The following is a 25945-nucleotide window of genomic DNA, read 5'->3' as shown; positions in this document are numbered from 1 at the left end:
GACCTTACGTTTCTTCAGCCTCTGGGACCTCAGAGAGCTGCATCCCATGCTATGCTCTCCCAGCACCTTGTGCATGCCTCGAATGTGCCACCCATGACCCTCCACCTGCTTTTCTGCCCGGCCAGCCTGATCGTGGGCTCTTTCAAAATTAAGAAAGGGACTTCCCTGGTGGTCCAGTGGCTAAGAACCCAAAGTCCCAATGCAGGGGAGTTAGGTTTGATCCCTGGCCAGGGACCTAGATCACACATGGCCCAACTAAAGATCCTGCATGCCACAACCAAGACCAGCTAAATAAATTAATTAATTAAAAACAAATAAGAGATCGGTAACATTTGGCTTTGGCGTCTCAGATTCAATCTCACCGTGCATGCTAAGTCACTTCAGTCATGTCCGAGTCTTTGTGACCCTATGTACTGTAGCCTGCCAGGCTCGCTGTCCATGGGATTCTCCAGGCAAGAATACTGGAATGGGCTGCTGTGCCCTTCTCCAGGGGATCTTCCAGACCCAAGGGATCAAACGTGGGTTTCTTACGTCTCTTGTATTGGCAGGCAGGGTCTTTACCACTGGTGCCACCTGGGAAGCTCAGTCTCACTAGCACCTGATAAACTTTTTTTTTTTTTTACATACTTTTTTGCAGAGTTGTCTCCTATCTCCCTTAACCTCTTCCTCATTTTTGAGGATCTGAGAACGATATGGCTCCCAGAGGAAATGGAGGAACAGTGTATGAAATAGAATCAGGGATCTTTTGGATTCCTTTAGGTGCTCAGACGCCATGCTTTTGAGATGGCCTGAGACTCTAGTCCTATCCACTCTTGGGTTAGTTCTCCTCCCTGTAGGTGAACACTCTGCTACCTTCATTTTTGTACCAGAACCACTATTTCTGTAAGTCTTCCAGCAAGTAATTGAGAGTTGAAAGAATTCTAATCTACCTTTTTTTAATTTATTTTTTTACTAATTAACTAGACTCTCCTAAAGCAGTATTAGGCCTGCTAAGACTCCTGCTAATACCTCCTCAAGCATTCTAAATCATGAGATTACACAAAGGGCCCTTCCCCCAACTCTTGCTGGACATTCACTTCTCTAATTTCTTTCTGGTTCCTGGAAACTCCATCTCCAGCAGGCAATATTACTTAATTAACAATATTTGTCTACAAGCTTTAAGTAAGATTTTCTAATTGCAACAGTTTCACATCACTTTTGTTCATGTTGATAAGTTATTTAAACATCATGAATAATTCAGATTGAGGTTTTGAATTGTTAATCAGAATAATGATAGCTGCAGTTCAACAACTTCACTGGCAGTGACTTTGAAAAAGGCCCTGAAACCATTTCCTTCAACAGCCTGAGGCTCTGCTCTCAAAGCAAAACAAGAAATTGCCAAAACTGCCAAATAGTGACTATGTTTGTGTTAACTTTGGACATAGTAATACAATGCAGACTGATATCACTCCATGGCTACATTTCACAATTGCAAATATCACTGCATTCTCTGTCACATTGATTTGCAATCTCTCTATTAGTGGCGTACCCGAAAAGACAGAAATGGTATGGCCCTAACAGAAGCAGAAGATATTAAGAAGAGGTGGCAAGAATACACAGAAGAACTATGCAAAAAAAGATCTTCATGACCCAGATAATCACGATGGTGTAATCACTCACCTAGAGTCAAATATCCTGGAGTGCAAAGTCAAGCAGGCCTTAGGAAGCATCACTAGGAACAAAGTGAAGGTGATGGAATTCCAGCTGAACTATTTCAGATCTTAAGACATAATGCTGTGAAAGTACTGCACTCAATATGCCAGCAAATTTGGAAAACTCAGCAGTGGCCACAGGACTGGAAAAGGTCAGTTTTCATTCCAATCCCAAAGGGCAGTGCCAAAGAATGTTCAAACTATTGCACAATCGCACTCATTTCACATGGTAGCAAAGTAATGCTCAAAATTCTCCAAGTGAGGCTTCAACAATACGTCAACAGAGAACTCCCAGTTGCTCAAGCTGGATTTAGAAAAGGCAGAAGAACTAGAGATTAAATTGCCAACATCTGTTGGGTCATAGAAAAAGCAAATAAGTAAGTAAATAAGTGTTAGTCACTCAGTCGTGCCTGACTCTCTGCAACCCCATAGACTGCAGCCCACCAGGCTCCTGTGTCCATGAGATTTTCCAGGCAAGGATACTGGAGTGGGTTGACATTTCCCTCTCCAGGGAACCTTCCCAACCCAGAGATCAAACCCCAGTCTCCTATACTGCAGGCAGATTCTTTACCAAATGAGCTACAAGGGAAGTCCTAGAAGAAACAAAAAAAACAAGAGAATACCAGAAAAAACATCTATTTATGCTTCATTGACTATGCTAAACTCTTTGACTGTGTGGATCACAACAAACTGGAAAATTCTGAAAGAGATAGGAATACCAGAACACCTGACTTGCCTCCTGAGAAATCTGTATGCAAATCAAGAAGCAACAGTTAGAACCAGACATGGAACAACCGACTGGTTCCAAATTGGGAAAGGGTCTGTCAAGGTGGTGTATTGTCACCCTACTTATTTAATTTATATGCAAAGTATATCATGCAAAATGCCAGGCTAGATGAAGCAGAAGTTGGATTCAAGATTGCTGGGAGAAATATCAATTACCTCAGATATGCAGATGACACCACCCTTATGGCAGAAAGCTAAGAGGAACTAAAGAGCCTCTTGATGAAAGAGAAAAAGGAGAGTGAAAAAGCTGGCTTAAAACTCAGCATTCAAAAAACTAAGATCATGGATGTGGTGCCATCACTTCATGGCAAATAGATGGGAAGGATAGAAGCAGTGACAGACTTTATTTTCTTGGGCTCCAAAATCACTGCAGATGCTGACTGCAGCCATGAAATTAAAAGACGCTTGCTCCTTGGAAGAAAAGCAATGACAAACATAGACAGTGTATTAAAAAGCAGAGACATTACTTTGCCGACAAAGGTCCATAAGTCAAAGCTATGATTTTTCCAGTAGTCACGTAGGGATGTGAGAACTGGACCATATAGAACATTGAACACTGAAGAATTGATGCTTTTGAACTGTGGTGTTTGAGAAGACTCTTAAGAGTCCCTTGGACTGCAAGGAGATCAAACCAGTCAATCCTAAATGAAATCAATCCAGAATATTCATTGGAAGGACTGATGCTGAGGCTGAAGCTCCACTACTTTGGCCACCTGATGCAAAAAGCTGACTCATTGCAAAAGGCCCTGATGCTGGGAAAGATTGAAGGCGGGAGGAGAAGGGGAAGACAGAGGACAAGATAGTTGGATGTTATCACCTACTCAATGGACATGGGTTTGAGCAAGCTCCAAGAGATGGTGAAGGACAGGGAAGCCTGACGTGCTGCAGTCCTGGGTTTTTAAAGAGTCAGACACAACTGAGTGACTGAACAACAACTAAAAGACAATGGAAACACCCCTTTCTGCTTAAGGACTATCAAGTAAGCAGAATTTAGCAAGTGTCTCAATCTGAGAACAGTTAAAGATTGCTGTCTATACAGAAGAGTCCTGGCCTCACCTGTACCCCTTGGCAGATGACTCACTTTCCAATCTGTTACACCAGGTTTCTGTTTTCAAAATGAGCCCTAGCTTGAGTGCCCAAGTGGCACCTGATAGATCCACTTGGATGTCCCATCATCACAATACACCCACAGTTTAACTGATTCCCTGTAGCTCAGGTTTTTGTTTTTTTTTTTTTACCAAGTACTGTGTCTTGGTTAGTGATGGGGAGACAGCAGGGTATAGTAGTTAAAAGCACATCAGTTAAAGTATTGGATTGGCCAATGAGTTCATTTGGGTTTTTTCCATAAGATGGTATGGAAAACCTGAACAAAATTTTTGGCCAACTTAATAATTCCCAGCTGTAAATCCTAACTCAGCACTTACAGCTACATAGATTGAATAGTTCTTAAGCTCTCTGTACTCCAGTTAACCTCATTTGTAAGATGAGCATGATAATTCCAGCACTTATTTCATAGGATTAAATGAGTTAGCATTTCTAAAGCATTTAGACCAGCTCCTGGCCCATAACAGGCATTTTAAAGGTGTTAGTTAAAATGCCATCTCCCTCCACCCCATCAAATGGCCCTGGTAACTACCTTCCCTCCATCTTTTTTCACCTGTTTCATGTCCTGCCTTCCCCATGACTCTCTTCTTTATCACATCAGCACACAGTGGCCCTTACCTTTCTCAGCTGCAAGTAGAACATGGAACTGATAAAATAGAGTTCTGTTCCCTTATTGGTTACATGTCTGCCATATTCATTATGTCTGCCACCCATTTGTCATTCCTCCTGGGGTAGTTATACTTGGGTGTTGGTGGACTTTGTTTCTCTTTTATTAATCACTGAAGATCAGGGCTTTCATAATTCCCAGATGGCCCAGTGCTAAGCATGTAGTAAGCATTATATAACTGGCAATTATCTGTTTTGGTAGGAATAAAAGAGAAAAAAGAACAAAGATTATGATAGAAAAACATAAGAAGCACTGAGCCTGAGAATAGATCATGTTTCCTAGCCCTCTGCACTCTCAGATCATAACCTTCCTCACAGTTTAATTATTTGTTTAATGATTATAACCTCTGCTAGGATGTAAAACCTCCATAAAGGTGAAGGTCATGGGAATGCATTTCCACTGCTTCTAGGATTCTTAACTGTAACTGTGTGGCTATTACTCTGATAATGCCTCTGGTTATGGGCAGTTATGTTTATATGATACTGAATAGCCTGAATGTGAGGAGATTTTGTAATTTACTATTAATCACCAAAAGACTTCCCAGGTGGCATGGTGGTAAAGAACCTGCCTGCAATGCAGGAGATGTAGGTTCAATCCCTGGGTCGGGAAGATCCCCTAGAGAAGGAAATGACAACTCACTCAAGTATTCTTGCCTGGGAAATCCCATGGGCAGAGGAGCCTGGCAGGCTACAGTCCATGGGGTTGCAAAGAGTCAGACACAACTGAGCACTGAAGGTGGTGATATTAATCACCAAGTCATTGTGGTTAGATTTCTGCAAAGAAGAGAACTATTTACACAGGACTAATAAATGACTCTCTGCCTGTAGTTCAACTCCACAGATTTCTAATAGCCTAGATCTGAAATTCAGCATTAAGGAATTGACTGTTCTACCTTAACTTCACAAATGTATTTCTTTTCTGACACATAGGAGAAATCTATAAATTCAGTTTGCTGTTGAAACAAGAATGAAGAAAAAAACCTGAAATCATCAGAATTTACCATGTCACCAAGCACTATTTGTCTCTGCAGTTTACCCTGACAAGCATCTCATAGTTTGACTGGAGTAGAATAAGATACCTTAAGAGTGATTGACATTTGTTTCCATTAATTTGTGGAACTAGAGAAATAAAAAATTTAATAACCACAAATTACTCTTGTGACATTTTATCTGTTTTAAGTATTTGAGCAGATTGGCAGTGAATAGAATGTCCTATTTAAGTATATTCAATCTAAAACATCTCATTTGCCCTATAAAGAAAGACAACCATTAGTGAAAAGTTTATTTTTCAAAATTCAAAAAGTAGCTGAAACATGCCATGATTTTTCAGAGAGCATGCTTTGATGACCCAGATTTTTCTTGTGAGCTACTCAAAAGAGAATCTCTAGAATGGCTATCAAAGTACATGAAAGACACTAACCTATGAAATAGAAAGTTAGAGACCAGGAAGGAATCATGACTCATAAAATTACCCTTCTTACAATGCTTATCAATGTCAGGCAACATATTTCAGCCAGAGACTTCTCTAACCACTGACTCATTAAAGCTCCTATTAACATATAATTTTCAAAAAAGTTTGAAAACCTGCGCTTCCCTGGTAGCTCAGTGGTAAAGAATCCATCTGCCAATGCAGGAGACACGGATTCGATCCCTGATCTGGGAAGATCCCACATGCTGCAGAGCAACTAAGCCCACGAGCTACAACGACTGAGCCAGCACTCTAGGAGCTGGATGTGGCAGTTACTGAAGCCCACATGCCCTAGGGCTTGTGCTCTGCAACAGGAGAGTAGCCCCTGGTCACCACAACTAGAGAAAAAGCCCATGTAGCAACAAAGACCCAGCTCAGCCAAAAAAAAAAAAATTAAGTTAGAAACTTGATGCTCTTATAAATACAAAATAGACACATGTCAAAATTTCCGTTCAACTCATTAATTAATTAGTGAGCCAGTAAGTAAAAAGAGAAATAGAGTCAGATACTCCATAGAAAGCTAAAATAAGTTTGCTAATACTTTCAAAACTGGCAAATGTCCTACTAGGCAATAAATAGTAACTTTAAGGGTGATCAGTTTTATGGGTAGGAATTATTTGCTTAGTCCCCAAACATAATTTGAGATATCAAATTTTGTACAAGCTAATTTCTACCTTTACAAGGCTGTGAAAATTTCTAATTAATAGGAAATAAGAAGTTTAACAAAGATATAGCCTCCTCTCTGGAAAATTAGATAGTCCCCAGGAGGGGTGGGCCTGCTAGAAACATGCAATATTGCACTGAAAAAGCACTCAGTAATGATTGGAAAAAATCCCCTGGAGGAGGAAATGGCAACTCACTCCAGTATTCTTGCCTGGAAAATTCCACTGACAGAGAAGACTGGCGGGCTACAGTCCATGGGGTCACAAAGAGCCATGACTTAGCAATTGAGTACATGTACTCATACCATGTTAGCCTAGTTAGCTTGGCTGCCATAACAAAGTGCCATAGACTCAGTTGTTTAACCTACAGAAATTTATATCTTACAGTTATAGAGGCCAGAAATGCAAGGTCAAGGTGCCAGCAAAGGTAGGTTTTCTTCTGGGGTCTCTTCTTTTGACTTGATTTGACTTGCATGTAGCCACCACTGAGCCCTTCCAGTGCAATCACAGAGCTCCCTCTGCCTCTTCTTTTAAAGGCATTAGTCCCATCTTGAGGGCCCCATCTCAGGACCTCTTCTAACCCTAATTGTTATAATGGTATTTTTTATTTTGTTATTTAAGATGATCAGCAAATTCATGCCTAAAGAATAATACTCTTTTGCAAGAATAATCACCACCAAACCTGACACTCAGGGGTATGCTCATACAGATTATTGAAATATATAAACAATTTTATATGAGTTGGTTACCTGTGACTGCCTCAAGTCTCCCAAAGGCTCTTTCCCTCCCTCTGAATTCCAAATACCCCTGGGCCTGCCCACCATCCAACTAAAGGTATAAAATCTCTACTACTACTACTACTAAGTCGCTTCATTTGTGTCCGACTGTGCAACCCCACAGATGGGAGCCCACCAGGGTCCTCTGTCCCTGGAATTCTCCAGGCAAGAACACTGGAGTGGGTTGCCATTTCCTTCTCCAATGCAAGAAAGTGAAAAGTGAAAGTGAAGTCGCTCAGTTGTGTCCAACTCTTCCAGACCCCATGGACTGCAGCCTACCAAGCTGCTCTGTCCATGGGATTTTCCAGGCAAGAGTACTGGAGTGGATTGCCATTGCCTTCGCTGATAACATCTCTAAGGAGTGGCAATTCAGATTGATCTCTACTCATACCCTACTATTTAGAATGTTAAAAATATCACTTCTAATTCATTACCACTAAGTCTTGACCTCTTAACATATGCCAACCATCATGTTAAGTCTTTATTTGAATTGCCTTATACATTCCCTGCATATCTGAGGTTATTGATATTTCTCCTGGCAATCTTGATTCCAGCTTGTGCTTCTTCCACCCCAGCGTTTCTCATGATGTACTCTGCATATAAGTTAAATAAGCAGGGTGACAATATACAGCCTTGACATACTTCTTTTCCTATTTGGAACCGGTCTGTTGTTCTATGTCCAGTTCTAACTGTTGCTTCCTGACCTGCATACAGGTTTCTCAAGAGGCAGGTCAGGTGGTCTGGTATTCCCATCTCTTGAAGAATTTTCCACAGTTTATTGTGATCCACACAGTCAAAGGCTTTGGCATAGTCAATAAAGCAGAAATAGATGTTTTCCTGGAACTCTCTTGCTTTTTCGATGATCCAGCAGATGTTGGCAATTTGATCTCTGGTTCCTCTGCCTTTTCTAAAACCAGCTTGAACATCTGGAAGTTCACGGTTCATGTATTGCTGAAGCCTGGCTTGGAGAATTTTGAACGTTACTTTACTAGCATGTGAGATGAGTGTAATTGTGCCGTAGTTTGAGCATTCTTTGGCATTGCCTTTCTTTGGGATTGGAATGAAAGCTGACCTTTTCCAGTCTTGTGGCCACTGCTGTTTTCCAAATTTGCTGTCATGTTGAGTGCAGCACTTTCACAGCATCATCTTTCAGGATTTGGAATAGCTCCACTGAAATTCCATCACCTGCACTAGCTTTGTTCGTAGTGATGCTTTCTAAGGCCCACTTGACTTCACATTCCAGGATGTCTGCTCTAGGTCAGTGATCACACCATCGTGATTATTTGGGTCGTGAAGCTCTTTTTTGTACAGTTCTTCTGTGTATTCTTGCCACCTCTTCTTAATATCTTCTGCTTCTGTTAGGTCCATACCATTTCTGTCTTTTATCGAGCCCATCTTTGCATGAAACGTTTCCTTGGTATCTCTAATTTTCTTGAAGAGATCTCTAGTCTTTCCCATTCTGTTGTTTTCCTCTATTTCTTTGCATTGATTGCTGAAGAAGGCTTTCTTATCTCTCCTTGTTATTCTTTGGAACTCTGCATTCAAATGCTCATATCTTTCCTTTTCTCCTTTGCTTTTCACTTCTCTTCTTTTCACAGCTATTTGTAAGGCCTCCCCAGACAGCCATTTTACTTTTTTGCATTTCTTTTCCATGGGGATGGTCTGTCTCCTGTACAATGTCACAAACCTCCATCCATAGTTCTTCAGGCGCTCTGCCTATCAGATCTAGTCCCTTAAATCTATTTCTCACTTCCACTGTATAATCATAAGGGATTTGATTTAGGTCATACCTGAATGTTCTAGTGGTTTTCCCCACTTTCTTCCATTTAAGTCTGAATTTGGCAAAAAGGAGTTCATGATCTGAGCCACAGTCAGCTCCTGGTCTTGTTTTTGCTGACTGTATAGAGCTTCTCCATATTTGGCTGCAAAGAATATAATCAACCTGATTTCAGTGTTGACCATCTGGTGATGTCCATGTGTAGAGTCTTCTCTTGTGTTGTTGGAAGAGGGTGTTTGCTATGACCAGTGCGTTCTCTTGGCAAAACTATTAACCTTTTCCCTGCTTCATTCCGTACTCCAAGGCCAAATTTGCCTGTTACTCCAGGTGTTTCTTGACTTCCTACTTTTGCATTCCAGTCCCCTATAATGAAAAGGACATCTTTTTTGGTGTTAGTTCTAAAAGGTCTTGTAGGTCTTCATAGAATCGTTCAACTTCAGCTTCTTCAGCATTACTGGTTGGGACATAGACTTGGATTACTGTGATATTGAATGGTTTGCCTTGGAAACGAACAGAGGTCATTCTGTCGTTTTTGATATTGCATCCAAGTACTGCATTTCAGACTCTTTTGTTGACCATTGTGGCTACTCCATTTCTTAAGGGATTCCTGTCCACAGTAGTAGATGCAGATGACACCACCCTTATGGCAGAAAGGCAGGAGGAACTAAAGAGCCTCTTGATGAAAGTGAAAGAGGAGAGTGAAAAAGTTGGCTTAAAGCTCAACATTCAGAAAATGAAGATCATGGCATCTGGTCCCATCACTTCATGGGAAATAGATGGGGAAACAGTGGAAACAGTGTCAGACTTTATTGTTTTGGGCTCCAAAATCACTGCAGATGGTGACTGCAGCCATGAAATTAAAAGACGCTTACTCCTTGGAAGGAAAGTTATGACCAACTTAGATAGCATATTGAAAAGCAGAGATATTACCTTGCCAACAAAGTTCCATCTAGTCAAGGCTATGGTTTTTCCAGTGGTCATGTATGGATGTGAGAGTTGGACTGTGAAGAAAGCTGAGGGCCAAAGAATTGATGCTTTTAAACTGTGGTGTTGGAGAAGACTCTTGAGAGTCCCTTGGACTGCAAGGAGATCCAACCAGTCCATCATAAAGGAGATCCATCCTGGGTGTTCATTGGAAGGACTGATGCTGAAGCTGAAACTCCAATACTTTGGCCACCTCATGAGAAGAGTTGACTCATTGGGAAAGACCCTGATGCTGGGAGGGATTGGTGGCAGGAGGAGAAGGGGACGACAGAGGATGAGATGGCTGGATGCATCACTGACTCAATAGACGTGAGTTTGAGTAAACTCCGGGAGTTGGTGATGGACAGGGAGGCCTGGCATGCTGCATTTCATGGGGTTACAAAGAGTCGGACACGACTGAGTGACTGAACTGACTGACTGACTGATACATTCCCTATCACCACCCTTTGTAGTAAATGTTAGTATCGTCCCCATTATACAGTTGCGGAAACTGAGGCTCAGAGGAGTCAATAATTTGTCCTAGGCCACATGTTGAGTGATGGAGTCAGGACCTAAACCAAGTAGTCTAACCTTGGAGCCTGTACCCCATTCTGCTTCTCCAGCCCTGGAGAAGCTCTATCCCTGGCTGACAGCCCTGACCAGGGCACAAAGATCTATTCTGCCTATAGCCCTCACCTCCTATCCACTAGAACAATGAATAAACAAAGTTATCTCCTGGAACTGAACACCAAACTGCTGCTTATGTTCAATACTGAACAGTTTGTTTACTTCCTCCAAGCTCTCTCTTATAAAGTAGGACAAGAATGGGAAATTGTTGATTCCACTCTTTTCATACCATTTTAAGTCATTTGTGCTATTCGTATGTGTTCACTACATAATTTAATCACTTTGTGTCACCTATCTCACTTGGTAGCACTTAACCAAAATAACTGTCTGAGCATCCCTGATCATACTTCAAAAATAATGTTCAGAGACACAAACAGTGGATGGTCTTATGGTGGTCTTTATGTTAAGGCCTAATAATACAATGATGATGAGGATGATGAGGATGGAAACCTAGGATTTTAAAGTGGAAAGTTAACAGATACACACTACTATGTATAAAACTGGTAAACTACAAAGTCTTACTACACAGCATACAGAACTATCTTCAGTATCTTATGATAACCTATAAAGGAAAATAATCTGAAAAATAATATATATGTATATAAACATATATGTGTATATATATATAACTGAGTCATTTTGCTATACAACAGAACTAACACAACCTTCTAAATCATCTATACTCCAATTTTTTAAAAAAGCACAAAGTCTTCTTAGAAGCAATTACTGCTGCTCTTCAGTTGCTAAGTCATGTCTGACTCTTTGCAACCCCATGGACTGCAGAACACCAGGCCTCTCTCTCCTTCACCATCTCCCAGAGCTTGCTCAAACTCATGTCCATTGAGTCGGTGATGCCATTCAACCATCTCAGCCTCTACCGTCCCCCTCTCCTCCTGCCCTCAATCTTTCACAGAATCAGGGTCTTTTCCAATGAGTCAGCTCTTCTCATCAGGTGACCAAAGTCAGCTTTAGCATCAGTCCTTCCAAGGAATATTCAGGACTGATTTCCTTTAGGATGGACTGGTTGGCTCTCCCTGCAGTCCAAGGGACTCTCAAGAGTCTTCTCCAACAGCACAATTCAAAAGCATCAATTTTTCAGCACTTGGCTTTCTTTGTAGTCCAGCTCTCACATCCATACATGACTACTGGAAAAACCATAGCTTTGACTATATGGACTGTTACCTGTTTTTTTGTCTCTCCCCAAAATTCATATATGGAAACCTAATTCTCAATGTGATGATACTGGGAGATGAGGTCTTCGGGAGATTATCAGGTCATGAGTGTAGAATCCCCATGAATGGAATTAATGACCTTTATAAAAGAGGCTCAGAGAGCACCCTTGTACCTTCTGCCATGTTGAGGACACAGCTGTCTGAACCAAGAAGTGCGCCCTTCTCACCAGACACCCGATTTACCAGCAACTTGATACTCAGACTTCCAGCCTCAGAACTGTGGGAAATAAATTTCTGTTGTCTGTAAGCCACCAAGTTTATGGTAGTCAGTTATAACATCCTAAACAGAAGGTAATTTATACACTCACCTTCCTCATTATAGTAAAGTTTTGACACATCTAATATCATGGATGAACTTCAAAGACATTATGTGGTATAAAATCAGCCAGACACAAATGGACAAATATTATACAACTCCACTTATATGAAATATCTGGGCTAAAATTCATAGAGACAGAGAGTAGAATAGAGTTTACCAGCAGGGTGGAGAAGGAGGGTAGGGTGGGGAATTATTGCTTAATGGACACAGAGTTTTTGTCAAGGATGATGAAAAAGTTCTGGAAATAGTGGTAATAATTTTACAACAATGTGACTTAAAGTAGCTGAATTCTACACTTAAAATGGTAAAAATTATAACTTTTATATTATATATATTGTCAGACTAAATTTTTTAATCCAACAAACTACTCATTTCTGAGGAACTGACAAAACTCAGCCACTTTAAGGAAAAAAAAGCAGCAGAGGCAAGATAAAGATTTTTTTCACACGTATGAAAACTGGCGATATTTCATCAGCAAACCATTATTACAAGGAATATTAAAGAAAGTCCTTTAGGCAGAAGGAAAATGATACCAGATGGAATTGTGGAAATATGATTCTATACCAAAGAATGAAAAGTTCAGAAGTGGTAATTACATGGGTAAATATATGAGATGTATTTTATTATTGTCTCCTTAAAAGATAATTGACTAAGCAAAAATATCAGCAATGTAGTACGGCATTTACAATACATGTGAAAGTCAAATATAGTAATAGCACAGAGGTCAGGAGAGAAAAGGAAAGAGTTATACTATTGAGAGGCCCTTATACTGTACATAAAATGTATAATATTACTTGAACATAAACAGTTTTGGTTTAAGCCATGTTGCCCAGCTTGTGAGATCTCAGTTCCCCGACCAGGGACTGAACCCAGGCCATGACAGTAAAAGCCAAGATTAAACACAGAAGGCAGAAATTACTGTAGGTAATACAGAAGGTTAAATGCTTTAAAAAAAAAAAAAGGAAAAACATTTTAAAGTTGGAGAAGGTTGAGTCCAAGTTCCCATCATTGTAAATGTGATGCAAAGTCAGGAGTTGCTGCACCCATCGCCTCTGCTGCTAATTTTAAAGCCACTTCCATCCACAAATCCAGTGACCAGAGTGAGATGTGGAATCCAACAACTGCTAAAATTTATTTCTATTAAAACCTAATTGTCCATCTTTGTCCACATTCTGCTGAGAGATGACATGTCCTGTCCTTCTGCTTTTTATGTCTCATGAAAGTTCATCAAATAACTGAATCTGTTCAGTGTTCAGGACCCTAGCTGCAAAAGAGCCAAGGTAAGGCCACATTTTTAGCTTTCCAATTTCCCTACAAAGGAGGAGGGCAAAATGAAGACAGAGAAAGTCAACCTACATAACCAGTAAAGCTAAAACTAGTCAGTTTGGCTGAGAGAATAACTGACTCACAATTTGAAATCATTTGTTAACAAAAAATTATATATTTCCATTTTACTTGAAAGTTTTTCAGTTTATAAGGTGATAACTCTTTTAAATATAAGTGTGTATTGTATAAGTCTAATGCCAAAATCAAATTACAAACACATTTGCTTACTTCTGCACATTTTATTTAAAAGGGTTCAAATCAGTGTGCTGCACAAAAAGAAGTTGATCTTATTAGATGCTTTTTTATACTACTGTACCTGTTAAATCTTGTTTGGCTTGCCTATAACATAGTAATGAAACAATATTGAAAATAGTTTCAGGCTACTTTTCCAGGTCACCAATGTTTGTGTGTGTGTGTGTGTGTGTGTTTTCCCCTTTCAATGACTAAAACAAAATGGGATTTAATATCCACAAGGCAAAATAACACAGGTAAAGTTAAATATAAGTGAACCTAACTATATATGTTAAATGGGTTCAGGGATCTTGGAATGAATTGAAATGTCTCAAAACATGTGGAAAACATGCATATGCCAATGAAAACATCTACTTATTCCATGGTCGATTAAGCCAAATAATATTTAGTACTTATTAAAATATTCTTATCAAACCTTTTTTGAGCATTGACACTATTACTTCTGAGGCAAATCAGGTTACCAAGATTGGCCCAGGTGAAAATGACCACTGGTCTCAATTGAGTTTTATTTTCTCATCATGTCTCAGTCATGAACAAGCAAGTAGACCTTGCAAAAGGTGGACCTAAGATTCCAGAAATGTAGTGGTGTGAGTTAAATGGGTTCTTGAATCCATCCTGGTTCATCATAGGAGCTCAAATTTCAGTGGTCTCAGCAACCCAGGTGGTCTGAAGAAAGAGTCAGCATTGCATAGAACTATGGGCTCACTGCTTCCTGTTCTATTTCAGGCCAAATAATATCAAGCTGGGGAGAAGATATGTCATCTGTAGGTCTAGTTTCAGTTCAGTTCAGTTCAGTTGCTCAGTCGTGTCCGACTCTTCGTGACCCCATGAATTGCAGCACACCAGGCCTCCCTGTCTGTCACCAACTCTCGGAGTTCACTCAGACTCACGTCCATCGAGTTGGTGATGCCATCCAGCCATCTCATCCTCTGTCGTCCCCTTCTCCTCCTGCCACCAATCCCTCCCAGCATCAGAGTCTTTTCCAATGAGTCAACTCTTCGCATCAGGTGGCCAAAGTATTGGAGTTTCAGCTTTAGCATCATTCCTTCCAGAGAAATCCCAGGGCTGATCTCCTTCAGAATGGACTGGTTGGATCTCCTTGCAGTCCAAGGGACTCTCAAGAGTCTTCTCCAACACCATAGTTCAAAATCATCAATTCTTCGGCACTCAGCCTTCTTCACAGTCCAAATCTCACATCCATACATGACCACAGGAAAAACCATAGCCTTGACTAGACAGACCTTTGTTGGCAAAGTAATGTCTCTGCTTTTCAATATGCTATCTAGGTTGGTCATAACTTTTCTTCCAAGGAGTAAGCGTCTTTTAATTTCATTTATACCTGTAATTTTAAACATTATATGGCATCTATTATATATTTTGCAAATGTGGTTTGTAAAAACTCCTATAAGTAGGTGCTATTATTATCCCTTTTTATAAATGAGGAAACTAAGGCACAGAAAAATGAAATAATCTGTCCAAGTTCTCACAACTAAAAAGTGGCCAAACAGAATTCACATCCAGTTGGTCTGTTTCCAGAGTCCAGTATGCCAGTCCAAAACTGCCACAGCAAGCTGCTTCCATGAAATAATGTCTTATAATGCCACATTGTATATTTTCAAATTCCCAAGTGGTGCTAGTGACAATGAACCTGCCTGCCAATGCAGGAGACTTAAGAGAAGTGGGATTGATCCCTGGATCGGGAAGATCCCCTGGAGGAGGAAATGGCAACCCACTCTAATATTCCTGCCTGGAGAATTCCATGGAAAGAGAAGCCTAGTGGGCTACAGTCCATAGCATTGCAAAGAGTCAGACGTGACTGAAGAGACTTAGCACGCACAGGGTAGAGTGCATCTGCTGCTAAGTCACTTCAGTCGTGTCCGACTCTGTGTGACCCCATAGACGGCAGCCCACCAGGCTCCGACGTCCCTGGGATTCTCCAGGCAAGAACACTGGAGTGGGTTGCCATTCCCTTCTCCAATGCACGAAAGTAGCTGTATGCAAATAAGTCTAACTGTTTACAATGGACAGGTTTCTGCATTCAGGCCACTACATGTTTACTTTTAAAGCATTTGTTTAAACCTATTAAGTTCAGGGATTCCGCCAAAGTTGCTTACAAAAACACCAAACCCAAGTTTAATAGTCTTACAGGGAAGGAATATATTGACTCACATAATAGAACAGTACTGAGGTTTCAAGTGTGGCTTAATTCAGGTCCCAGAGCGTGTTACTAGGATCCATCTATTAGCTCTACAGTCCCAAGGCTTTCCTGATAATACAAACCAATTGCCACAACTGGATACCCTTAGCCCTGATTGGCCTGCCTGGAGTCACGTGACCTGCTTGCATCAAGCAGGATGCTGGGGTAAGTAGCACAGTGTCTGCTGTAGGAAGTAACAGGACCTCAGTCTCTAAGGTCTCAATAATCACTTCCCCTGCTCCACCTATTTTCTGACTTAATAAAACAAACTTGAACTCAGAGCATTTCAGTTTTGCATTAAAGAAAGGATACTGGATGCTTGGGGCTAGTGCACTGGGACGACCCAGAGGGATGGTATGGGGAGGGAGGAGGGAGGAGGGTTCAGGATGGGGAACACATGTATACCTGTGGCGGATTCATTTTGATATTTGGCAAAACTAATACAATTATGTAAAGTTTAAAAATAAAATAAAATAAAAAAGAAAGGATATATCTTAAAAAAAAAAAAAAAAAACCACTATGCTATCATTATCCTTCACATTTCCAATGTGAGATAGTTCAGTTCAGTTCACTCAGTCATGTCCGACTCTTTGTGACCCCATGGACATGGAATGCCAGGCTTCCCTGTTCCCTGTTCATCACCAACTCCCAGAGCTTGCTCAAACTCATGTCCATTGAGTCGGTGATGCCATCCAACCATCTCAGCCTCTGTCGTCCCCTTCTCCTCCTGCCTTCAATTTTTCCCACCATCAGGGTCTTTTCCAGTGAGTCAGTTCTTCCCATCAGGTGGCCAAAGTACTGGAGTTTCAGCTTTAGCAACAGTCCTTCCAATGAATATTCAGGACTGATTTCTTTTAGGATTGACTGGTTTGATCTCATTGCAGTCCAAGGGGCTCTCGAGAGTCTTCTCTATCACAGTTCAAAGCATCAGTTATTCAGTGCTCAGCTTTCTTTATAGTCCAGCTCTCACATCCATACATGACTACTGGAAAAACTATAGCTTTGACTAGATGGACCTTTGTCAGCAAAGTAATGTCTCTGTTTTTTTAATATGCTGTCTAGGTTTGTCATGGCTTTTCTTCCAAGGAGCAAGCATCTTTTAATTTCATGGCTGCAGTCACCATCTTCAGTGATTTTGGAACCCAAAAAAGTAAAGTCTCCCACTATTTCCATTGTTTCTCCACCTATTTGCCACGAAGTGATGGGACCAGATACCATAATCTCAGTTTTCTGAATGTTGAGTTTTAAGCCAACTTTTTCACTTTTTTGAAATAGGTCATGTCCCTCGAAATAGGAGCTTTATTAAGTCAGTATGTGCACAGAGTTTTCAGGTGATTTTCTCAAAAGACTTCAATTTTAACTTAAGACTAGCAGGAAAAACAATTCATTACCAAAACATGTTTGCCAATTTTACTGTTTTCTTTACAGTAGTTTTTTTTCTTTTTCTTTTTTTAAGTGATACCTCATATGAAGAGATGAGGCTCCCATCCAATACAGAAAGCTCGCCTTTGCATTAAGCTTTTGTGACGTCAGAGAATCCACACTACTAGGTCATTGGCTCTTTGAGAATTGCAGTAAGTCTTGTCCACAACTGAGTATTCAGGACTTACTACAATGCCTAGGACATAACGAAAATGTTCTTTTAATGCTTAATAAATGAATGAATGAATGATAATAGTCAATATTTAGGACTTACTATCAGAAACTATTCTAAGGGTTTTATATTTATTAACTCAGTCTTTATAAAAAAAGCTTTTGGGGCAGATACAGCTATTATTCCCATTTATCAGATCAGAAATCTCACATACATAGTAGGTGATGAAATGATGTTTTATTTTTGTTTGTTTGATTTTTAAATTTTTAAAAACTTTACTTAAGTATAGTTAATTTCCAATGTGTTCATGTCTTCTGTATAGCAAAGTGACTCAGTTATATGTATATAACTGTATACTATATATGTATAAGAACTTTTCCTATTCTTTTCCATTATGGTTTAATGGTGTTTTAACCAGGTGATCCAGCATGAGAACCCATGCTCTTAAGCACCATAATGCACTCAAGACACTGACACTTGTGTCCATGGAGTAATGACTATATGTACAGTCTTAGGAGTGGGAGCTACATGGTGGATGCTGAGTCTCTTCCTTGTGAGATCTAAGTTTCTAAACAGCCCTTGGTATTAATTTGCTTCATCCCCATGGGTATCATTTCCCTTTCACCAAACACCCCCAGCTATCCCAACACACTAGTCACTCTGACAAGATCCCTTCCCCCTCTAATATTTCACAAGTTCTATATTTTTAAGATGTGTCCAAAAATAGTTTATTTCATACTGGGAAACAGAGGTCTCAAACTCAAGTGTCTCTGGGTTCTCACAGATAAAGGAATTTTGACAAGTGTGGTCAAATGTCACGGGCCTTTCCTGCCAGAGGGCATTTAGATGCAAAATACTTACTTTTTAGTGGTGGCCAAACAAAATGGTTGAGAGGCTGCATTAGGGGCCAGCAGCTTTCAGCTCTTACACTGAGCTTGGAGGTTTATTCTAAGAAAACCTCACTGAGAAAGCCCCAGTGGTCTCAGAGGACACCCCTAAAATAAAATGAGAAGAAGACTGCTGAAGCTGGATCAAGTGAGGGGGACCAAGTTACCTGCAGTAGAAATCTAGAGTGCTCAGAGTTGACCTTTGTAGTTAGTTTTCCTTTTGTTTTTTTAAACAAGTTATACCTTAAATATCTCTTCTTATAGATGTTTCTTTCAACTGTTACTTTACCTTTTATATAAGTTGAGTATTTAATTTAAAAAATAGTTATTTTTAGTTAAATATTTAGTTTTAATACTTAATAAACTAAATATTCATATTTAGTTTCTTTGTTTTAAGAAATGCAAAGTATTTGGAGCTAAAAGAATAAACGTTCCATTTTCCTCACTTTGAAATCCATTAAATATTAATAGGGTCAGAGCTTTTCCTTGACAATGATAACATCTATCATTTTCTTAGGTCTTATCCTTTCTTTGTAGGAGCTCCACAGGCAACTCCCAAAGGAAAATTTCCTGAATGGAAACAATGGGCGCTCTCGAAGGGGGGAACAGTACCCTTTCTGTGTGGAAATTGAGCAGTCTGCATGTGTCCAAAGGAAGTCAATAAAAAACAAAAGCATGCACAAGAATTAACCAAGAAGTACACCAAAAGCTGTAGTTTTTGAAAATAGACTTATCAAACATCTTCAATTAAGAAGCTTAAAATGATTGTGTACATTAAAAAAAAAAAGAGTAGAGGGATACCCAGACCCTTGGTCACCTCCACTTTAGGAATGCTTAAGTTTATTTTTTCATTTTTGTATTCCAAGTCATCTAAAAATATGTTATTTAATGAGATTTATGTTCAAACATCTTTTGATATTGATTTCTAACATAAGTCCACAGTGATAAGAGAACAGACTCTGTATGACGTCAGTGCCTCTAGACCATGAAATGTTCACACCTTGTTGTGTGTCCCTGGGTAAGTTCCACTGTCTCCTGGTTCATAGTGTATGGAAACTTGAATAGAATTTGTATCCTACTTTGTGTGAAAATCGTATAAATCTTAGTTATGTTTAATTGGTTCACAGTGCTTTTCATATCTACTATATCCTTCTACTTTTCTATCTATTTTTGAGAGTTTGATATTAAAACTTCAACTAAAAATTTTAATTTATCTACTTAAAAGTAATTGTAATATATCATGGAACTATATGTAACTTTCTTCTGTATTTTCCAAGTCTCCTGTAAATATGTTATCATACTTTCGTAGCTTAAAAAAAAGAGAAAAATACAAAAATATAAAAGCACAATTTAGAATGCTTTTAATCCATTCAGTAAAACATCAATTAACTAGGCTGTAATTAATTAGAACATTTCATTACCTAAATTTTGTTTTGTTTCTCAAATGTTTTCTTTAAAGAAAAGTAGCAATTAAAAATGATATTATAGGTTTCTTTAAAATAGATTGCAAAGACTATTAGCAGTTAGCATAAATTCATCTCAATTTTCTGTACCTTCTATATTTACAGGCTTGTTCCATAAAAAAAAGATTACTTTGAGATAAAGCTCAAAATCATCAAAAAAGATTTAATTTGAATCATTATGCTATATTCAAGCTAAAGCAGAAGAGTGGGCTCATACTTTTATCCATATGTACTTGAGAAAGATTTTAGTAGCAAATTAAAGTTGAGTAAACAGAGTATTCCATGCTTGGGTTATTCTACTTAAAAGAAGTCAACAGACACTCTGGTACACCAAATCACATGTGAGGAAGACAGCTTTCCCCCATCCAGGAGGCCAGGTAAAGCCTCTGCGAAGTGAAAATCATTCCATCGTGTCCGACTCTTTGCGACCCCATGGACTATAGTCCTTGGAATTCTTCAGGCCAGAATATTGGAATGGGTAGCCTTTCCCTTCTCCAGGGGATCTTCCCAACCCAGGGATCAAACCCAAGTCTCCCACATTGCAGGTGGATTCTTTACCAGCTGAACCACAAAGGAAGCCCAAGAATACTGGAGTGGGTAGTCTATCCCTTCTCCAGTGGATCTTCTTGACCCAGGAGTCGAACCAGGGTCTCCAGCATTGCAGGTGGATTCTTTACCAACTGAGCTAACAGGGAAGCCTTTGTAATTGCCTATATGTGGGCTGATCTTTCAAACATAGGATTTGGGGCTGCAGTTGCACTTTGCAGAAAGCACAGAAAATTGTACCTTTATTGCTTCAGCCTGGAAGGAACATATTTCAGTTCCTGCTACAGTCCAGTAGCCAAAGCTAGCCACACTGTTCTGTCCAACTTCAAACAGGACTGAGAATGATTATTTTTCATGTGTTAAGGGGGTGCTAGAGAATGGGAGGTACGATAAGCCCCAGTAATGACAACAATGGTACAATAAGCAGACTTAGCGGGCCCAACTGAAACCATTAGGTGGCATTTCCAGGGCTTCAAAGAGTTCTGGTACCAAATCCTTTATGTCTCAGTTCAGAAAGAATTCAGCGAGAGGCAAAATGATAGATATGAATATTAGAACAGGACGCTTGTGAGACTTACAAGCAGGTGGGCGAGAGAGTGTCCCCTCAAGAACTTAGTGGGTTACAGGTTTGTAATCAAAGGAAAAGTGGAGAAGGGGAAAGACCACTTTCTTCCTCATTTTTGAGTAGACATCATGCTTTTATCATCAGCAACTCCACCAGCTTGAGCAGTAGAATTTTCTTGATTCTATCTGGTCAATTCTGGACCATCATGGCACTATGGAAATATTATTTCAGATCTCAGTACAATGAGAGGGTCTTTACTTTGAAATGTCACCTTTCCATAAATTTTTGTTTTTATGTGTGTAGAGATCATATCCTGCATGCATGCTCAGCCCCTCAGTCATGTCTGACTCTTTGTGACTCCATGGACCGTAGCCTGCCAGGCTCCTCTGCCCATGGAATTTTTCAGGCAAGAATACTGGAGTTGGTTGCTATTTCCTCCTCTAGGGGATCTTCCCAACCCAGGGATGGATCCCAAGTCTCTTGAGTCTCCTACACTGGCAGGCAGATTCTTTACCACTGCACCGGAGAGCATGTTGTAGGGGTCATTAACTTACTGAGCCCAGTGGACAGGATGTGGTCTCACTCCACCATCGTTTTATTGTTTGGGGGCATGTCTCATGCTTCTGCTGCATGGTTTTGTTGCTAAGCAAGCCTATCTGGTTTTGTGGTTAAGCAAACCTGCTTTCTTCAGTGATCATTAACTTAGAAAGGTCACCCATATTTTTTCTACTTATAATCCTCTAGTGGGATTAACTATTTAATCCCCTACTTTCTCCCTTTACTCTGTCCCTGTCACAACCAGTCATCTGTATTTCTGCTCTAATTTCTCCTTGTGCAACTGGATGAGGAGGTCAGACTCCTGTGAAGAAGACAGAGGAGGCTGTGTGAAACTCTAATTTTAAGACAGAGGAGGCTGTGTGAAATTCTTCAAACCAGGCTTATCACTCAAAAATCAGATCCTGCATCTTAATCCCCACTTGATTCTCTGTGCCTGCCTTCAGCTGGTCAGGACCCATGGGAGAGAAAGATGAGTGATTGGCCTCCTCCCAAAAATCCACATCTGGCAAAAATACAGAGAGAAGTCAGACTTAGAGAACGAACTTATGTTACCATGTTGAAGGGTGGAGGGAAGAGATGGTTAGGGAATTTGGGACCAACATGTACACACTGATATATTTAAAACAGGTAACAAACAAAGTCCTATTGTGTAGCATAGGGGACTCTGTTCAATGTTATGTGGCAGCCTGGATGGCAGGAGAGTTTGGGGGAGAATGGATACATGTATATGTGTGGCTGAGTCCCTTCGCTGTTCACCTGAAACTACCACAACAGTGCTGATCATCTATACCCCAATATGGGCTTCCCTGGTGGCTCAGCAACAAAGAATCCACCTACCAATGCCTGCCAACGCAGGAGATGCGAGTTCGACCCCTGAGTTGGGAAGAACCTCTGGAGAAGGAAATGGCAACCCACTCCAGTATTGTTGTCTAGAAAATTCCATGTACAGAGGAGCTTGGCCTGCTACAGTCCATGGGGTAGCAAAAGGGTCAAACATGATTTAGGAAGGAACTAAACAAGCAGTAACAATATCCCCATACAAAGTAAAAAGTTTAAAAAAGATAGAATGCATAACTAACAAGGACCTACTCTATAGCATGTGGAACTCTACTCAGCATTATGTGGCAGCCTGGATGGGAGGAGAATGGATACATATACATGTAAGGCTGAGTCCTTTTACTGTTCACTAAAAACCACCACATGGAGAAGGCAATGGCACCCCACTCCAGTACTCTTGCCTGGAAAATCCCATGGATGGAGGAGCCTGTTGGGCTGCAGTCCATGGGGTCGCTAAGAGTCGGACACGACTGGGCGACTTCACTTTCACTTTTCACTTTAATGCATTGGAGAAGGAAATGGCAACCCACTCCAGTGTTCTTGCCTGGAGAATCCCAGGGACGCAGAAGCCTGGTGGGCTGCCATCTATGGGGTCGCACAGAGTCGGACACGACTGAAGCGACTTAGCAGCAGCAGCAGCAAAACCACCACAACATTGTTAATCAGCCAGAGTCTGATAAAATAAAAATATTTTTTAAAAATGTAGAGATAGGTGCTATTGGAGGTGGAAGGCTTTTCACCCTATCCAAGGTTGTGTGTTACAAGTAAGGATTAACAGTTCACATTTCTGAGAAGAAACTGAAGTTATTCAATAGCAAACTGTCATCTGTGCCCACTCCTTCTGTTATCATTATGCATCCTGCATGGGAAAAACAGAAATGTTGACACAGAACTCATCCAAACAGCCTCCAGATGTACAGTCTTATTACAAATTCCCACAAGATACTCTGGAGGAATAATCCATCTTCCAGTCCAATTAGACATCAACCAGGAAATCAGGAAACACAGATAGAGAGGGTACTGAGTTGATGAGAGGATCCTTTTGCTTAAAAAAGTACCTGCATAAGTCAATAAACAGAAATTATCTTGGTACACTATGTTGGGGTCAACAGACTCATTTGAGGTTCTTATTTTCTCTCTCTATCCTTCTTTTCCTTTAAGTTCTTTCATTTTTACTTTTTACAGCAGAAGATGGCTGTATTTCTAAGGTTTAGAGGAGAAACAAGACATTTCCTATGTCAGAAAAGAGTGTTTTGCAATTGGGGAAACAATGTTTACTGTGATAATTCAGTTATGTTCAGTAACTTATGTTCCTTTTGTAGAAAATCTTAGCTTTCCGTGATATAAAACATTAGGGTTACAACTAAGTTTAAAAAAAATACTAAATGTAGAAAAATCCTTAGAAGCTATTTTTATTTTTTTTGTTCATTTATAACATTTTTAATTGGAGGATCATTGCATTACAATATTGTGTTAGGTTTCTGTTGTTCAGCAATGTAAATCAGCTATAAGAATACATGTATCTCCTCTCTCTTGACATTCCCCCAGAGGTTACTTTACCAACATATTAACCAGCTTTGTCTTTGGATGATGAGATTTCAAGTGATTTCCTGGGCTAATGGTGCAAGTTCCTTAGAGTAATTTACATTTTACTCTGTTGGGGCCCTGATAAGCTGTCTGGGAAATCAGTTTCTCTTTAAGCGTCCCCTTTGACTCTGAAGTCTCTCTTCCTCTTGTTTTGCTTTTTGACTTTGTTGAGGAATATTTGATAATTTAAATTGTAATATATTTGCACAATATAATGTTTGGATATAATATATACTGTAAAATTATTCCCATTTCTGAGCTAATTAAAATACGTGTTACCTCACATTTACTCTTTTTTTATTCAATTCATTTAAACTGAAAAAATAAAAAAGGTTTACTCATTTGTCTCTTTTCTGGCAACCACCAATCTGTTCTGATCTTGGTTTTGTTTGCTTTGAGATTCCATATATTAGAGAGATCATGCAGTATTTGTCTTACTCTGACTTATTTCATTTAGCATAATGTCATCAAGATCCAGCCATGTGTTACACACAAATGGCAAAGTTCTATTTCTTTTTATGGCTGGATAAATTCCACTGTATATATACACCACCCTTTATTTGTCCACTGATGGACATTTAGGTTGTTTCCATATCTTGACTATTTCACATAATGCTGCATTGAACATGGGGATGTAAATATCTTATCAAGTTAGCGTTTTCATTTTATTCAGATGAATATCCAGAAGTTAAATTGCTGGATCATATGGCAGTTCTATTTTTTCTTTTTTTGAGGAACTGCAATACTGTTTTTCATACTGACTGAACTAGGTTACATTCCCACCTAGATTGTGCCAAGTGCCCCCTTTTTTCACATCCTTGCCAACAAGTGTTATTCTCAGAGGGAAGTGCTCCGTGTGTACATCCATGAGAGGAAGAAAATTCAGGAGCTTCCCATGTCACTCTCTCAGTCTGAAGTGAATAAAATTCTCTCTTAATATCTGAGGAGTCTTCAATCTTTCAAATGAAAATAAATGTGTTTATTACAATCAAGTAAGAATTTCAGTTATTTGTGTTGATAGAAAGAAAATTTCTACATCGATTTGGTAATCCATGTTACTAAAACTACAACGACAATATTTTTGTTATGAGCTGAATGTGTCTCTCCAAAATTGCATGCATTAAAGCCTGAACGCCCATGAGGCTCGTTTGGAGACAGGGTCTCCATGAGGTAATTGATTTTAAATGCCATCAGAAGGGTTGATATGATCAATATCCTTACAGAAAAACCTCAGGGAAACTGTCTCCTTCTTCCCTTCCTCATAGACACACTAAAGAAAGACCATGTAAGAAGATATCAAGAAGGTAACCATCTGCAAACCAGGAAGAGAGCTCTCATTAGGAACCAAATTAGCCCATATCTTGATCTTGGACTTCTCAGACTCCAGAACTGTGAGAAAATTTATTTATGTTTTTTAAGCCACCTAATCTCTGATATTTTGTTATTGCAGCCTGAGCAGGCTAAAACAAATTGCTCCTACCTATTTTTTTGTCCTGTAAATTTTTCTTCAAGGAGTATGCATTTCTTCTGTGGAGGTTATTCTGTTCATTGACTATTTCTGGCTCTCTGCTTTCTGATGCCATATAGTATTGCACTCTTTTATCTCCTTTGAAGTTAAGCAGAGCCATGAGACTATCTGGCCAAACAAAAACAGGCTGACCATGATATACTTCATTCTCTTCCCTCAGCTGATGTGATTCTAGAACCTGGAAGCACATGATGTTGGCATAGTGTTTCTATTATACAGGATCTTTAAGTGACTATGTTTAGCAGAGACTTTCTACCCAATGGTCACTGCTTAAGAAATAAATCTGTGATTTCTGGTTATTTTTTCCTGCTGCATAGAAAAGCCTGTCTTGACTGGTATAGCGTCACCATTTTTATTCAACATAGTTTTGGAAGTCCTAGCCGTGACAGACAGAGAAGAAAAGGAAATAAAAAAAGAAAAGGAAAAATATCACTATTTGCAGGTGACATGATACTATACTAGAAAATCCTAAAGATGCTCTCAGAAAATTTCTAAAGCTCCTCAACGAATTCAATAAAGTTGCAGGATACAAAA

The 25945-nt window shown here is 39.7% G+C and overlaps 1 protein-coding gene across 1 annotated transcript in view; it reads right to left on the bottom strand.

Moving 5' to 3' along the window:
* SCG2 (secretogranin II) overlaps nucleotides 1-1778 on the bottom strand; it is a 29786-nt gene extending 28008 nt beyond the window's left edge. The window contains exon 1 of the mRNA XM_005901633.2: nucleotides 1660-1778. The gene's annotated coding sequence lies outside the window, so the exon portion shown is untranslated. The remainder of the gene's footprint in view (nucleotides 1-1659) is intronic.
* Between the last annotated feature and the right edge of the window lie 24167 nt (nucleotides 1779-25945).

The sequence above is a fragment of the Bos mutus genome, chromosome 2 (assembly GCF_027580195.1).
Source record: "Bos mutus isolate GX-2022 chromosome 2, NWIPB_WYAK_1.1, whole genome shotgun sequence".
Lineage (NCBI taxonomy): Eukaryota > Metazoa > Chordata > Mammalia > Artiodactyla > Bovidae > Bos > Bos mutus.
This window is presented reverse-complemented; position numbering and strand designations above follow the sequence as displayed.